Source organism: Arachis ipaensis, chromosome B4 (assembly GCF_059453495.1).
Source record: "Arachis ipaensis isolate K30076 ecotype BB chromosome B4, ASM5945349v1, whole genome shotgun sequence".
Classification (NCBI taxonomy): Eukaryota; Viridiplantae; Streptophyta; class Magnoliopsida; order Fabales; family Fabaceae; genus Arachis; species Arachis ipaensis.
Genome location: NC_142439.1, coordinates 3,020,000 through 3,032,062, shown reverse-complemented (window position 1 = coordinate 3,032,062; position 12,063 = coordinate 3,020,000). Strand labels below are relative to the sequence as shown.

Here is a 12,063-nt window from a genome sequence, read left to right as displayed (position 1 = left end):
TTAACATTAACATTGCCCTAAATTTCATATTTCAAAGTTTGAATTCAAAGTTAAAAATTAGAAAAGAATAATATTCCATCAATTATTTTTGTTTTTGTTTTTATTTTTCTCTTCGGCTCCTCTTTCTTCTTCTTCAATTTCACCACTTCTATCTTTTTCATCTTCTTCAGTTTTTTTTCCATTATCTATTTCTGTTTCTCTCTTCTTCTTCAGATATCATGCTTGCCACTCTCATTGTCGCCCTTTCCTTTTCAAACTTCTATTCAAACCCATGCTTGCCACTCTCATTGTCGCCTTTTCCTTCTCAAACTTCTATTCAAACCCAGAAGCCACCCACTGCTCCTTCTCCTACCAGCGACGGTATGTTACCGATTTTCACCTCATTTTTTGTATTCTATTTTTTTGAATCTATATTTCAATGATCCCTCTTTAATTTCATGCCATATCTAACATCTTGCTTTGTGCTTAATAATGTGTGCTGGCATCTTTTCAGGGTCGTCAATAGATCAAGGAATAGCATATGAGCAAGAGAATGAAGGGTTCTTTTCTTCTTTATCTGATTCTATTTTTCTGTTCTTTTCTTATTCTTCATCGTCTCAGATATCTTTATCACCGGACAACCTTTCTGAGTCATTTAGTGATGCCGTTCCAGGACTCAGAGCTGAAGGAAGTGCATACCGGAGCGCTAGGGCTCAGATAATCGCCGCAAGGAGGTGCGTTGGGTCAACGTCATTGGCGACATTCACAGGAACAGAAGAGATACGTCGAAGCCTTCAAATGGCTCTGAATCCGAATCGATTATGAAGTTCTGCTAAAATACTTGCTGGGAAATGACTTGCTCCCTACCTGCCAATCCCTTGGTGAGATGTACCTTCGCCTCGAGCAGTTCTCTGATGCTCTACCTTACTAGGTAATACTCTAATTTCTTCTTCGTTTTTTTCTTTCCAATATGTTCCTCAACGTTGCAAATTTTCCTCTTTCGATTGCAGAAGATGCAGTTAGACCTTGCAAGTTGCAAGGAATGCCCCTGCTAAGGTTTCCTTAGTTTTCTTGCTCTTTGCGGCATCCTCCACTACGTTAGGGCAATGAGTCACGGGTTTTGAGTGATTGGAAGGGTAGAGTTGAGGGTTTCTCCGGTGGTCTACCTTTTGGTTTGCATTACATTTTCAAGCGTGAATGGATGTTGAAGTCACTCATCAGTTAGTATTTGTGATAGCTTTATGGTTCGTAATGCATTTTTGTGTATAATTGCTTTTGTATGCACAACGCCTACCTCACTTCTGCTTCAAAATGGGAGTTCCTTTTGTTCTTATAAGCTCCAAAAGAGCCAAAGATAATCATCAATCGTTAATACAAAATTACTCACGTGAAGCTACTTTTTACATGGATACTAGCACTTAGTTATATTTAATCTTTCTTTTTTTGGGTAAATAAAATGAAATTAATATTATTATTATTGTTGTTGTTGTTATTGTAAGTACTATCTTATGATTCATGTCTCTTAGTTTTATATAATGTGTTTAAAATTTTAGGGACCAAATGCATTAGATGAATGATGAATCTGAAATTTTTACAAGGGTATATCGTATTTGAAGCTTGCTAATGAAGTAAACTATTGATGATTTATTATGTATTTTATAGGTATTTTATTTTTGTCATTGTAAGATTTATGGGTCACACTTTCAGTTTGGCTTATTACTTAAAGTCTCACTAATTGATTGGGTTTGTAGTTGATGATAATTTTTTTTGTGAGACTTGATTTTGATTTGGCAGAGAACCTAAGTGATTGTATGGATGTTCAGATAAAGAGATGAGCTGCAGGAAAACAAAAAACCAATATGCAGTCACTGCTATCATCATTACAAGATGTATCTCTTTGACATAAATTTTGTATTGCTAATATATCATTTCTCTTTAGAATTTTGGAATGTTCCTTTTCTACCCTATGTTCTGACTTGCATTCTTAGTTATTACTCTAATGGAAAATATAAAGGAAGTGGAGACAATAAGTTTTCTGGTTTTGTTTTTAACCAGATAGTCAAGAATGAAAATATAAGCAAGAATGATCAGATCCCGAGGATTGTAAATTAGAAAGAATGCACCATATATGTAAACGAATGCTGCTATTTTTTATTAAATTATTAACCATGTTGCATGTACCATATGATGCTTTGTGTCTTTCAACTATTATCATGCAACCAATCATTATATGATTTAACATGTTATTTATAATGTTGATACTGCTTTGATACTATTCAAGCACATTTAGTGAGATAAGCTTAGTTGTATTGTTTATTTAGCTCCATTTGCATGACCCTTAAGTGTTGCATGCAATTGCACAATCGTTCCTCACATTTCCGATTGTTAAATTTTGGATTCTGTCAAGAATTCTATCATTTTTTTCTGCTTTAGTTAGTGATATCCTTTCTTTGAATAATGGTTAATTTCAGGGGTTTGTTTGCTATTGGTAATGGATGCAAGAAGTTAAGAAATCTAATATTAAGTCACAAGGGTTTGGAAGCAATTGCTACCGGATGCAAGGAACTTGCACATCTTGAAGTCAATGGATGCCACAACATTCGAGGTTTGGGACTAGAATCCATGGAAGGATCTTGCCAGTATGTATGTAAAATAAGGAATGAATTAACCATTCAATAAATAGGCAACATAAGGAAGCATGGGACACATGTTTGGCCTCTTTATATTTACATTTGGTCAAGTTTTTCATTGCTTGCTATGTGTGTTTCTCTGTTTATTTATCGTTTGTGGTGCTAAGCTCAGCTTTCTATCGGCAGACGTCTTATTGAGTTGGCATTATTTTACTATCAAAGAATTATTGATGTTGGTCTTCTTCAGGATGGAGAAGGATGCAAGTTCCTATAAACTCTTCAACAGGAAGATTACTCAAGCCTTGGGGATGGTGCTATATTTGGTATACCTATTGGCTGTAGGAATTTAAAGGAACTTCATATCCATTGCTGTTATGAGGTACTTCATTTGCATGCCTATTTGGTTTACCATGTTAAACTTCATTTAAAAATGAATATTTTTGGGATGGCTCACTTTCAAAATTAGGGCTGCACATGGATTGGATAATATCCGCATATCCGCGATAATTATCCGCATTTGATCCGAATTTTGCGGATATTATCCGATCCGCAGAACCATCGGATCGGATCGGATTGCGGATTCGGCAGTGATATCCGCGGATCCGATTCGCAAGTCCGCATATCCGCATATCACATATAAATAGCATAGTTTAAGAAAGTAAACCCTAATGTGATATGAATTTTAGTGTGTTATTTTATGAATTTTATGATATTTTATTTTTAATTTTTTTATGTTGTACTTCAACTTAGAATAATTAAACTTAAATCTTGTGTTATTATTTTGTTTTTGTTATTCAAGAGAACTATTATTGATAATATTTTATGAGTAAATAGGCTTAAACAGATAAAAAATAAATTTTCTGGATTTTTTTTTGTAAAAACAGCCAAATAAAATCTTAAAATAGTTTTTTTTTTTTAATTTATGCGGATATACCCGATATCCGATCCGATCCGATCTACATGATTAGATCGGATCCGGCCTAAAAAAAATGCGGATATCGTATCCGATCCGATCCGATCCGATGAGTGCAGTGCGGATCGGATAGAATTTTAGGCTATATCCGATCCGATCCGATCCGATCCGTGTGCAGCCCTATTCAAAATGCTCTCTGTGTAATGTGATATAGGAGAATGACTCTAACTCATTTTGTCTCAACACACAATTTTACTAATTTTTTCTTTATCTAAATGGCTTCTTTTGGTGATTCCACATTCAAAACTAATGTTAGTCAATAAAATTTGAAAACTATGAGAATTTGAGACCAGTGAGCTACATGAAAATGAATGTCAACATGCAGTATTTAACTTGGTTACAGCAATTTATTCACGTCCCATGCATAATCTACCATTCCCTTTTGATCTGTTTCATCGTCCAATACTGCATTTCCATTCTGCACACACATGAAAGTGTGTTACGTTATATATATATAATATAGTAAATTAATTGGTATATGCTATGATGTTTATGCAACTTTGGCAAAAAATTAAAAACGTTGCTAAAATTAAAACATATTTTTTAGTATGTTACTCATTTTTGTTGAGTTTGAAGATTAGAAGTGTTTCATCCAAATACAGTTTTAGCATTAGTCTTAGGCTTTTAGCCTTTTTTCTCTTATCTTTTAATTCAGTTTTTCCCAAATTTTTGAAAAGTGCAGATGATTCTATCACAAGTTGAAGTTATTTGGCTGATTTATATAGCTTTATTGCACCAAGTATCATTTCTTATATGTTAGTACTTTTCCATTTTATATTCCGACTAACTATTTGACTTTATGAAAGTATCTTTTTTTTTCGAAAATATTAATTCTTTGTTGTTAATAGTATATTTTTCGTTACTCTCTCTTGAATACGCTTTGTTACTTTTTATCTATTCTGAATCTGCGTTGCTATAGCATATATTTTTTTTTTCTTAATTTGTCCTCAATTTGGCTTATATGTTTGTTACATGTTTTTGGTTGCTACAACCATTAGCTAAATACATATGATTCAGGCATTCATGTATTCATTTTCTAAATTTGATATTTTGATTTCTTTTGCTTTGTCTAGATTTATTGCAATTTGAATGGTACTTTATATCATTGTTGGTTCTAATCTTTTTCTTTTTCTCCTTTCAGAAAACTATTGTAGAATCTTTTAAGCCATCACCCCTTATTTTTATTTATTTTTTCTATTTTCAGATTTTTTTATTAATATTTGATTTATTGGCTAAAACATTTAAGATTGTTTAGCCCTCGAATTTAAACTATGGATGTAGTTGAGTTTGAGTTTAGTTTTGTTAATTTGGGATTAGGTATATTTTGAATTGTACTCAGAAAATAAAAAATAGGATTAATTTCGAGTAATGTATCTTTATCTTATAATAATTATTTTGTTTTATTTTAATTTTTTGTGTTAATGCAATGATTGATTTTATACTTTGTTCAATTAAGGGAGCACCAGTGGATTTAAAGTATGTAGTGATTCCTATAGATGAAAGAGAGTTTTAGAAGATAATAGGGTCATTAAAATTTTACAACTGATTTAAGCTTAAAAACTTAATTTCTTTATTATTATTAATTATTGTTATTCAATTTTGATTTCTTTTTCTTTCCATTATTTAGTATTTTTTTTGGCATATAAAATAAAATTTTCCTCTTTATTTTACTTTTTTTTTTCACTACACTTTTTATTTTTGCCTCCCAACAATAATTATTATGGATGATTTCAATGAAATAGTATGTTGCTTCATGTTTGGATTTGGATATTTTGCACTATTAGGTGTTAAAAGGATCATGTTAATAAAGATAAATAGTCTAAAATAAAATTGAAAGTAGTGTACATGATGGAAAATATGGTACAAAAAAAATTAATAAAAATATACTGCAAATTTATTGGTAAATGTTGTACATGTCAGAATTGACTATTTGAAGTTGGTGTTAGATAATAAGAATATAATTGAATGGATAAAAGCCAAAAAACATGTAAACTGCAGTTTTTGAAGCACAAAATAATTAGCCTTAGGCATATATTTCAGGATCTATTTGTTGTGGTCAAACGTGATAGAAAAGTCAGAGCCAAATTAAAAAAGATTGAGATTAAACCAGTTTTGAAAGGAAAATCAATGAGTTGAATGTTACGAGAACGTGATTTAGTAAGGAAAATGACATAATGTCGAGCAAAACAGGGCGCTTAATATTAACGATTTTAGAGACAAAATGGTCAGTTCTAAAAGTTGAGTGATGATGTTGAATTTTTTTTAGTTGATTTGAATACTATATCTTAAATAATAGTTAGAAGACTTATTTTTTTAATGTATATTTTATATACAGATTGATCATTCTATTGTTAAAAATTTTAAAAATGAAGGAATAATTTACATCACTATAAAATTTATTCTTTTTGTATTTAATAATAGAATTTAGGTTATACAAATTTTGAAACTAAATCTTGGAACTTAAAACAAAAATAAATTAGCTGAGGACAATATAAGATACGTTTAAGATTTTAGTATTTTTTTATTTTTAATAGTTTATTTACCATTATAAAATTATTTTAATTAAATTATTATAAAAAAATAATTTATATATTGTAAAAATTAATTATATATATATTAGTTAATAGTTTTTCATTATTTAAAATAATTAAATACTAATTTTATGCCTTTCAATTTTAATTAACATATATGATATATCTAATATTTTTTTATTATTTTTGTACCATCCCCGTACATGGCACGGGTCGATGCACTAGTTATATGATATAAGAATTGTATTTTCCCTTTACATTTCTCACTTCACTACTACATCTTTCAATATAAAGACGAAAGGAATTATAAGTAAAAGATCGTTTGTAGGTGTACCAAGTCCCTTAATACATATACTACATTTCATTCAAATGGATGATCGGCTAACTTGATTAATGTAAACCTGTTTCCTAAGCAGCTACAATATACTTTAAAGAATAGTGGATAGATATGCCTTCCAACTTCCACATCAAAAACAATGAATTGGAAGAATGCATGATCAGCATAGATTAGTGTCCTTAGTCTGAACGGTAACTGCTCAGCCTCCCAATCTAGAGCTGTTTTCCGTTTTGCTTTGAAACTCGGTAGATTCTGGATGGAATCACCCTTTACAAGAACAAGGACTCCCAGATCTTAAAAAAGGGCACAAGGGCTCAGATTTGTAACATTTAAATTCTAGTTCCCTCACCATTAGTAGCTCCATACACTTACTGTCATTTATATAGTAGTTCCCTCACCATTAGTAGCTTGCAAACAAAGAACTGTAGTTCTTAACGAAGGACTTCAATTGAAAAATGTTTTTTATATACTAAAATTAAAATGGAACTTATTCTTTGTTCTATAATTGACTGATGACAAAAATTGTGTTGTGTAATTTACTGATTTAAATTAAGTTTGATTTTCAATACAATTGATGTGCTTCAATTAAAATAGAATATTTAAAAAATTATACTAATAATAATCTTAACTTATGTCATAAAAACGCGTATTAGCTAAATTTATAATTTATTATTATTTAAATTATATTGATTTAATTTTTATTTTTAAATTTAATCCAATTTTAAATTTTACATTTCAAAATATTTTAAATATCTCGCCCAAATTTTAATACATGTATTTAAATAGTATTCCAAAATGTTAATCAATGATAAAATATAAACGAGATAAAATCTAAATTTTTGAATTTAAATAATAACTCATTCAAATTTAAAAAATGTGAATTTATTCGCGTAATCAATAACTACTCAATGTTTTGTAATCTATATTAATAACTATTAAAGGTAAATTATTCAATGTGAATTACTCCACGTGTCATGTTTTTTCGTTGTTCTTTCTTTTTTATTCCTATGTACACGAAAAAATTAAATTAAAAAATGTTAGAATAATATAAACCGATCTAATTCATATTATAATAATTTTAGCCGAATAATTAGAATGAAAAAAAAATTAAATTGATAGAAAGCATAATCGTGAGTAAACGAAATACATGTAAAGATTTTTATAATTTATAGGTTAAAATATATTAATAAATATCACATTTTTTACGCAAACAAAATAAATAATAAAAAATATTATTCTTATAAACATATCTATATATATAAATATTATATTATTTTATTTATTTAAATAAAAAATCCCAAATTGAAATGATCGAATGCGGTTTATACCTATTTTTTATTTATTTAAAAAAAAAAACGACTTCGTCCCTGAAAGTAAACTGGAAAGATGAGATCCTAAGTAAGAAACCCTCTCCATATGCTTACGTTACGTGTATTCCTAACGGACTTTACTCAATTGCCACTCATTAAGAATGTTATAACCAGAGTTAACAAATATTATCCCCATCAAATGTCTATTCCTTATTGGTCTAACAACATTAGCCACCTTGGCCACCAATAAATTTTGACCACCATAGAAAATACCTAATAATATAAAAGTTGCTGAAAAGATTGTTATTAAAAAAAAACGGTACTAAACTTTCTATAGCATAGCTATCAATAAGATGAAGATTATAAAAATTAATTTTAAATTTTAAAACTTAAAATAATTACAATTATTTTAAGTTTTTTTTTATATTTTTATTATTTTTAAATTTTAATATTTTATATAATAAAAAATTAAAGGATAAATCATATAAGCAAATCAAATAAAAATTAATATTATATAAATATTCTAAAATAAATTATCTTACATATATATCCTAAAATAACTCTATTTAAATTGAATCAATTAAGTTAAGTTTTGATTCAGCTAGGATACATTAGATGTCACTAAATTATTAACTCTTTCAGTCACCAAAAAAAAATTATTAACTCTTTCAGTACTTGTCTGTCCTGAATTATTAACTCTTCCCGTAGTTATGTTTGCCTAAAAAAAACAAATTTAATCGTATCAGTAACTAATAAGCAAAATTAAAAGTTCAAAGAAAAAGCAAAAAGAAAAAAAAATGTAGACACCTCTTTCTCCCAATCAATACGAAGAGTTATGATCATCAGACTAAGTACTTGAACAACAAAGGCACATATGATTCCAAACCAGAGTCCCTGCACAGTACCTAAATAATTAAGACACTCCGCAAATAATAATAGATTTCAGTTTGGTATTTTACATACCTTTGTTTCAAGATGCAAAACGAAAGCCAATACAATAGCGGACGGAACTCCAACTACGTAATATGAACCTAAGTTAATAAAAGCACCCATTTTCTGCTTTTTACATCCTCTAACAATTCCTGAAAGAACACCCTGCAGTCCGTCCAAGAAATTGGATGCTGCAAGAATTGGCAGCATGAGTCCCACGTGTCTAACCACTTGTACGTCATTACTATAAACATGGCCCCAAACATTGCGTAACAGTATCATCAGTGTTGCAACTAGGATACCCTCAATAATGGTTGCTACTAACACTACACGTACTGCCAAACGTGCAGGCCAAGGATTACCAGCCCCAAGTTCGTTTGATACACGAGTGCTGCAACACAAACAAACAATTATGCAATTGCAACCGTTTACTTGATTTCGACATTTGTCACAAAATTCTAAATGTTCATAAGCATACAGTAGTAATTAAATTACCTTATAGCTCCACTTAATCCCAACGGGATCATCCAAATAGTTGATGCTGTGTTCACACTGAAATTTCCAACAATAATTATTATTAGATCGGTGCAAATAATAATATCCACTATAACATGTAAAGTGCTGGTAGCTAAGAATTGTGAGAACTAACCAAATAGAAAGCACTGATGTTTGCAACTTTGGATTTGGAAGACGACCACCTAGGAGAACCATCAATTCAAACGACCACATTTCCAAGCTGTTCAGCACAATGAGAACCAAACAAAAGCTCATTAGTAGAGGATCTCGAACAATGTAACGGTGGGGAAAGCAACAGTTAGTAGAAACTTACCAAACCATAATAGAAGAAAGAATAGCAAGTTTCAAAAAAGAAGGAATGTTATGGAATGCCTCTAATGAAAATCCAGTCCAAGTTTCTGAACATCTTGAAGAAAATTTATGTATAAGGCAAGTATCAACACATTCACCCAATACGATATACAATTTGATAAGGCAGCTCCAGTACTCCCTAAGCCAGCTTTGAACACTAACGCCCAACACAAAGCAGCATGCAGTGTAGTAGCTACTCCAGAGCTGAGCATCATTGGAACTCCAATGTTCTGTGTCTGTAGAAATCTAGTCTGACACTGAAGAACACTAGAAGCAAAAAGGTATGGAATGATTAACTTAGCATATCTTCCTGCTTCTGTGGAGATTTCGTGATCCTGGCCAAATAAAATCAAAATGGATTTTGTATTTGCCCAAACAATAGAGATGGGTACGCAAAGAATGGTAAGAACAAGCATGGCTCTTTGAGTGTGTATGCCTAACATCTGATGCTGTCCGGCTCCATATGATTGGCCACACAAAGTTTCCAACGTACTTGCAATTCCCATCTGTCATTATATGAAACCAACAAGGAGTTGAACACAAAGTTAGTTGATTTAATAGGAACAGTTGGCAATGAATTAATTTGCTTCTAGTTTTCATGCCATGGAGGGGTGTAACCAGATCTGATTGGTGTTAAATATTTTTTAACAAATTCTTTATCAAATCCAAATTATAAACGAAAAAAGAAGAGAAAAATTCGATTGTTGAAATCGTAAAAAGAGTATTAAGAGATGAAAGTAAAAAGAACTAACCACTAAACCAATGCCAGTGACAGAAGTAAAGGAAATGGCCATGGAAACGCCGGAGAGAGTCAACACGCTTACATGACCAACGAACATTATTGAAATAAGTTCGATGGCAAAATTAAGAAAATGCACCATAATTAAAGGTGCTGCCAAATATAGTTGTTTTTTTATTTCTTTAAGTATTGTTCTTAACTTGTTTTCATGGGACACGCGAGGTTCACCAGAGATACCGGTATTATTATCCTGTTCTCCCTCCATGGATTAATTTTTACACTAGATTTAGAGACAAGAAGTTTGTGAGAAATTTATGGGAAATTAAAAAAGATATCCTTTCGTTTTGGGTTTTATTGTTGAAGAGAGAAAATAAAAAGAAAGAAGAGATGGTAGAATCATGTTACACGCATGAGTTATAGGGAAGGTGGGAAGCAACTTTCACGCATGAATAAAGGGAAGGTGAGAAACAACTTTTACGCATGGTTATCAAATCTGGATCGGTCTGGCCGGTTCTACCGTAAAATTGGTAAATCGGAAGCTAAATCGGTCCGGGTTACTCTGCTAATCATTCTTGCAATTGAACCGCAGAAAATCCTCCCTCTGTTTACATTGTGAGACCTGAAACAACAATCTTGACAGAAAACTCCTCATGGACCATAAGGCCTTATGCGCGAAAGGACGATGCAGAAGCAACGAGGTGTGTAAGTGTGTAAGAGAATGGTCAATAAAGGCAGTGAAAGATGGCATGAAATTCCCATAGTGCACACAACATCACAGCATTCCAGCTGTGATATTCTCTACTTCAGGCTATATTGGCAAACACTTCCATGAATTCACAGACATCATCATCCCACTGTTTCTGACTTCTAGACAATTCAATGGACAAGTTAAATTTGTTGTGTCCGAAATGCGTCCTTGGTGGATTTCTAAGTACCAAGCAATTCTCAGTAAGCTGTCCAATTATGAGGTCTTGAACATTGACAAAGTTGACCAAGTTCACTGCTTCACAGGTGTGAATGTTGGTCTCAAAAGGTATCCAAAAGAACTAAGCATTGACCCTCAAAAGTACTCCTATTCCATGAAAGACTTCAGGAGTTTTCTGAGAGACTCTTGTTCAGTGAAGAGAGTTAATGCAATCTAATTGAGAGAGGAGGGTGAAGATGAGAATAATAAGAATAAGAAGCAGCAGCCAAGGCTTTTGATTCTTTCAAGAAGAAGAACAAGATCATTCACTAACACAGCTGAAATAGCAAAGATGGCTAGAAGCATGGGATTCGAGGCGATCGTAATGGAAGCTGGTGGAAGCATGTCAAGCTTTGCAAATGTGGTGAATTCTTGTGATGTGCTATTGGGAGTTCATGGAGCTGGCCTCACTAACATTGTTTTCCTTCCTGAGAATGCAGTTTTGATACAAGTAGTTTGGTTTCGAATGGCTTGCTAAATATGACTTTGAATTGCCCTCAAAGGATATGGGACTAAAGTACTTGGATTACAAGATAAGTGTGGAAGAAAGCACTCTTATTCAGCAATATCCACAAGATCACATGATCATAAAGCACCCCCCATCTATTGGGAAACTTGGATGGGAAAGATTCAAGTCTCTGTATTTGGAACAATGCTAGATCTCAATAGGTTTGTGCACATTTATTTACACATTTATTTTGTGCACCACAAGGATAGCAACACCAGCTTTGAACTAAAATGTGGACATAATGACGTAATTATTTTAACATTAGTGCTCATAATATACGATTAAAAATTCATAT

At 31.6% G+C, this 12,063-nt stretch overlaps 2 pseudogenes; one reads left to right on the top strand and one right to left on the bottom strand.

Moving 5' to 3' along the window:
- Window positions 1-8,361: 8,361 nt before the first annotated feature.
- On the bottom strand, window positions 8,362-10,585 carry LOC148566470 (protein DETOXIFICATION 16-like; annotated as a pseudogene).
- A 120-nt stretch (window positions 10,586-10,705) lies between these two features.
- On the top strand, window positions 10,706-11,919 carry LOC148566469 (alpha-1,3-arabinosyltransferase XAT3 pseudogene; annotated as a pseudogene).
- The last annotated feature ends 144 nt before the right edge of the window (window positions 11,920-12,063 follow it).